The 6,020-nt window shown below is 37.1% G+C and overlaps 1 pseudogene; it reads right to left on the bottom strand.

Moving 5' to 3' along the window:
- Nucleotides 1-4,249: 4,249 nt before the first annotated feature.
- LOC102979897 (S-adenosylmethionine decarboxylase proenzyme-like) lies at nucleotides 4,250-5,558 on the bottom strand (annotated as a pseudogene).
- Between the last annotated feature and the right edge of the window lie 462 nt (nucleotides 5,559-6,020).

The raw sequence follows: 6,020 nt of genomic DNA, 5'->3' as shown, positions 1-6,020 counted from the left end.
TTACAAAAAAATGCATGCTCTAAGACAGGTTTGGATTCAGACTCCACCACTTATTAGGTGTGAGATCTTGGGAAAATTATTTTTCCTTGTTATGTCCTATTTTCCCTAACCATAAAAGGACGCAATTAATGACCCCCCCCCCACGTACTTCATATATAAATAATAAATAAAATAATCGACTTAAAATAAATCTACTTACTTTCACCTACTACCTATAAATAGCGAGCTTCCAACACACACTTTCTATTCCTTTACTACTTTCTATATTCATTTTCATTATTATTTAGATGAGATTCCTGTCATCAGGGCCCACAGGAATGACTTGCAAAATCCTCAGATACCAATTACTTAATGAACTTATATTCAATTCATCTAATACCCATATCCCTTTAACATGTCCATTTTATTGATTTTTTTCTGTTTGTTTTTTGCAAATGTTCATAGCAGCTTTATTCATATTTTCCCAAAATTGGAAACAAAATGTTCATTAACAGGAGAATAGCTAAAAAAATTGTGGTACATTCATACAATGGAATACTACTCAGCAATAAAAAGAAATACATGGTTCAACCTCTCAAAACTTTATACTAATGAAAGCATTAAGTGATTCAATTTAGTTTCAGAGCTGGGGGTGGGGAGGGAAACCCTAGTCATTGGTGAAAAAATATGGATAGTAGTTAAACTACCAACTAAAGCAGGGTAGTGCTTTGTTGCTTAGGTAGGGGCATAAGGGAACCTGCCTTTGTCCTGATATGGCTGTGGGCTAAAAGTATCCATTTTCAAAATTGTAGTTAAGATGTGTGTATTTCAATTTTATAAATCTTACCTAATAACAGGTGTGTATAGCAGACAGATGAATGTACCAAAGCAGAACTGAGGACTATCGAAGCTAGGGTGTGAAAGTTCAAGGTACTATTTTTTTTTATATACATCCAGTTAAGAGGTTTAATTACAAATCTCGACCTATTTTTATGGGCTCCTAGCTCACGTACCCAACAGCATATTGGACATCTCTTGACACTACCAGTGGTTTTCTTCCAATCTTAGTCACATAACAGATCTCAATGACCCTGCCTCAATTTCATCCTAGGTTTCTGGTTTGAACAACTCAGGAAAATGCTGGATTGCAAGAAGTGGTCTGAAGAGGGTTCAGTTTGGGGGTAAAAATTGACACTTGTCATCTTGTAAAGGACTAACAAAGTGGACCCTAAGGGGCAAACGTAAGTGGGAAGAAACTAGAAAAGTAAAACAAACTGATGGTGAGCAACAGTGGACATGCTTGCAGTGAACTCAGTTACAACGTCTCTGAAGGTAGGAACGGGTGGATGGAATCCAAAGGAGCAATACTTCTTCCATTATGACAAAAAAGGGTAGATGAGAATGTAAAGTTTGAAGGTGGGTAGCCAGGAAATGGTGAGTTATCTGGCTAGGACAATAAAAGCCTTTTATCTTTCATAGTGTGATACCACCTTTACCATATTTTTCAGATTATGTCCCTGAATCTGATTAACACCAAGTGTCTGCCAGACTCGGTTACCTGTTCATGTAAAAGAATCTGGTGCTGTAGGTATTTCACACATATGTAACAACCTGTTTTTCTACGATCAACCCTTTTTAACTCAGATTTTGGACAATATTCTGATAAGCTTATTCTGAGAAAGATCCAAATACACATTTTTATAAGATTCCAGTTTTTAGCTTATTGTAGATGAGACTGAAGAACTGAAATTCTGCCTGATGATGAGATATGTACCTGCATGGCACAATGATCAAAAACTTATAACTCTGTGCTAGTTAATAGAAATAACCATGAATTAAACTCTGCCCCACCCCACCATCAAGAGCCTATTTCATAATAAATGTTAGACAATTCCACCTCCAAACTTTTCACTTTTCTAGCTCCAAACTCTAGCATTCTTATTCTTACTACTTATACCCTTTCTACTCTGTGATATCCTGGTATATAGCCCGGATGATTTCCTTTGAGCTTCAGGTACGAAGCCACTAACAAAAAAATGTTTAAATCTGTTCTCCCAGGAGCTTAAAGGTCTTATCATTATGACAGCTCCCATAAATCTTAAAAAATGATCATTAAATACTGATTTACTCAATTAATTATAAAAACTTTAAATGTTTAGTATTTGGTCATGTATACTCTTTTAAAAAATACATCAGCAGAAAACTTTCTGAATGTCACTAGACAATGAATTAAGCAAACCTTTACTGAAGCTTAAATTATGGTACAGAAATACATTTCAACTGATTTAAGTCCAACACCATGAAGAGAGAAATTATGGCACCAAAATTTTCCCTCCTCTATCATACACACTAGGATTAATTTAGATTACTATTCAATCTATAGTTTTCATTTTTCTAGGCTTTGTTCCATGCAAATTTGTGCAGTTTTTCAATATTAAATAGAAATCTGAAATCTATTAAGGGTGGGGGGTGGAATCAGACCTCAAGCCAATAAATGTTCATCAAATCTACTGGAACACTGTTCAAGAACAAAATCCACTTTGAGCATTGGTCCTCATAATAGCACCAAAACATTAGGTACTGTGTGCTAATTACAGAATTGGACTGATCCATTGATTGAAAGCTTCTTCAATGTAGCTTTGAATCAACAACATGTTTAAAAGTCAAAAGTGTTCCAACCACTTGATTTCAAACCAAGTAGAATTTATGTTTAGAAGCACTAAAAAAAAAAATGTTTCATTTATAAATACAAAAACGTCACTGCATCAATCCAGAAAGAATCAAAAATTGTTTGAGGACAAGAAGAAATACAAAACTGAGTCAACTTTCCTCTTTTCTCAACTGCTTAAGTGTCCGTATTAGCAAATACAGCTAAAAGATGCCAACTCTTTTAAGCCTGTATTTCTAGTCATTTCCCATTGACCATTTTGGAATTTTGTATGTTATATTTTATGGATAGCATTCTGCTTCACTGTGTAGTATGTCTGAATAACCTGAATAGTTCTCATTCATCACTTGATGTTACTCCATGGTGAAAGAAATACCAGTAAGAGGAACCGTCAGAACACTATCACATGCATCACAAAGTCACAGAGGTTTCTAAGTCACAAGATGGCAAAGACATCGATTCTGCTTTAAACCAAAGTTTATGACATATCCTTAATAGAAATCAGTGGAAATGGCTACGAAAGTCAAAGTTAAGGTGAATCATCTGAGCTGACTTGACTTGTTGAATCCAATACAACCTTTATCTTAAATCTCTTTGCTAACAAATTTAGTGATAATTCTTTTATACTACCACGTAGCAAGTTAATAAAGGCATGGTACTCATGGGAAGCTAACCTCATTTAATGGGGGGCACAGAATGGCATACAGTTTCCATACAGTTCTGCCAATATTCCCTAGTATCAATCCACACCTTCTTTGCTAATCAACACCAGCTTATTCCAAAAGAGCTCATGGTAACGAAAAATGCCAAACTCCCTTGACCTTAAAAGAAAATTAAGCCCAGGGTCCAACCCCCCATTCCCCCTCTGGGATATAAGGTTAGTGTAAACCCACAGTGTAACAGTGTATTGCTTTATGGAGGGGGTGTGGTTGGGAGGGAGACACCATGGTGAGGAATGAATCAATTAAAGTCACACGAGTTTAGGAAGCAGTGAGATAGTAATACACAAAATGGATAACTGCAGTCATTTTCTTAGAGGACTCGACTCATGGAAGAAGAACTTTGATTGGTGCTGGAAAAACATCTGTATGAAGTAGACATTGGTTTCAATAACATTAGTAGAGAATATGTTCTAGAAAGTGGAGGTAACTAGATGCAAAATGCTGGTAGCAATTTAATAGAACAGTCCCAGATGGCTAGGCTGAGGCCAACACCTAATGAGGATGAAAGCTTTGTTTGTGGGGAATTTTGGATGATACCTGGAGAAATATTACACTGTGCGCAAACCAAATTGAATTGTTTTCACAAGGGTTGTAAAGTTTCATATAGTAAAAGGTTTTTTCTACATGCACTTCAATTTCACAGCAAGAATGGCATGGGATACCTAAACACAGAAGAGAGCTTTCATGTAAGATATCTAACTCCTTGATATAATATGCATACAATTCAAAATGATTACACTATCATCACATCTAGGGCTTTCTGCAACTACAAGGTGGTGGTTATGGAAAGCATGGCCCTTGCTATCAATATCTAAAAAGCAGCCACAACCTTCTTCTATGTGTGTGTTCTCTTTTTGTGTTTTTTCTTAATTTTTCTTAATCAACTCTGCTGTTGTTGCTGCTTCTTAGCAAAACTGGTAAAAACAAAACTGTAATCATTGAACATAGCGCTCTTGCAATCAAGAGGTTTAAAACCTTCAGTCTTCTGGGGCGAAGAAAGCGCTGTGAGACATTTAGAACTCTGATTTACAAACAGGGTGGCCACAAATTTTCCTGGCTTGAAGACTTCCACAACTTTCCTTATCAGGTCATCATAGGAGATCTGACTTAAGTTTGTTTCAAGCTAACATAAGAAAATTCTGGTTCTGGAGTGATGTGAATACTCCAATAAGTTCCATCCGATTTCATTCCATTCATTGAATACCCACAAGGATTGAACAGTGTGGCATCAATGACAGAATCTGGTATCAGGTCACGAATTCCACTCTCACGAATGACATCCTTTTCAGTAACACCATCTTTCACGTAGAACTGGTCCATAACTGCTGGGTCGAGCTCACTCATCAGAATTTCCAGGGTTTGATCTGGCTGATTGATTACCCGACTCTCTGGGAAATCCAAAGTATACAAGTACCAACAATCAGAATTCATGCGTCCCATACAATATGATGCTCCATTTGGGAAAACTGCATTAAGAAACTCTATTTCTTCCTGGACATTCCGGTGTGGGTACCCTTGGTGAAGCGGCTTCATGAAATTCTTAGGAGAGTAAAAGAAGCTTTGAATTGAGTCAAACCCACTGTAATCCCTAGCAAGTTTCAAGAGGGGAACCAGTGCTTTCAGCAAGAGGGTGGTACCACATGTCTTCAGAATGAAACGTCTCTTGGAGACAAACATGCTACTCTCACTGAGTACACAAGCTTCCTGCTTGTCAGTTTTTGTCACACTTATGATTGAACATTGCACGTCCTTCAAAAGTATGTCCCACTCGGATCTTGGGATGGTGCGAAGATCCCCAGATCCTTGGTTTGCGTCAGGTTGCTGCCTGGAGAACCAAACCTCCAGGAGCTACTCGGTCCCTTCGAAAAAAGGTGCAGCTTCCATCACCGTGAGACTAGCGAACAACCAAGAACCACAGAAAATCAACTAAGTTAAATCTCTTCTCCCGCCGCTGCCGCCACCGCTGCGGATTGTTCCAGCTGTGTTAGTAAAGTTCAGGTTCCTTTTTTGCTATAATTTTACATTAACTTTTCTTTTAAAAGGGTTAATAAAATTTTCCCGGCTTTTTTTTTTTTTCCCCGTGAGCGAAAGTTGAACGTGAGTCTCTTGGAAATAGAGGCAGATACAGCTCAGTCTCTTGCAGTCCGCTGTTTCCCCGTTAGAGAGAGTAGAGCGAGCACTAGCTAATGTCGCCGGCCATACTGTGGGAGCCTAACGTGTCCATTTTATAAAATAATCATAAACTTTAGAAAGCACAACCTTTCTCTAGTCTTAGTTTATCTTTATAACCTAAAGTCATATAACTTCTCTATTTCTAAGTGCCTCACTGCTAATACACCTTCCTAATAAATTATATAACCCATCATCAATTGTATTCATCAAGGAAAAATATGTAACTATGTAGGTTAGAATTTAGCTTATCACATAAATCTTTTGTTTACCCAAACACACTTCAGTCAAGTCTCACTTGACTCCCCTATTTATGTGCATTCAGAAAATGAATTGTTCTAAAATGTGTTCTAAAGACAAACATTTACAAACAAGTTTTCTTGCTGAAGTTTTCTTGCTGGATGAACACAATAGGTTGACTGGTTGAATTTTTACTCTCAAATAATTGTGAGAGTTGATTTTTTCCTAAAATCATACTGAAT

This window comes from Physeter macrocephalus, chromosome 4 (assembly GCF_002837175.3).
Source record: "Physeter macrocephalus isolate SW-GA chromosome 4, ASM283717v5, whole genome shotgun sequence".
In the NCBI taxonomy this organism is placed as follows: Eukaryota; Metazoa; Chordata; class Mammalia; order Artiodactyla; family Physeteridae; genus Physeter; species Physeter macrocephalus.
The sequence above is the reverse complement of the archived record's forward strand: the minus strand, read 5'-3'. Positions and strand labels throughout refer to the sequence as shown.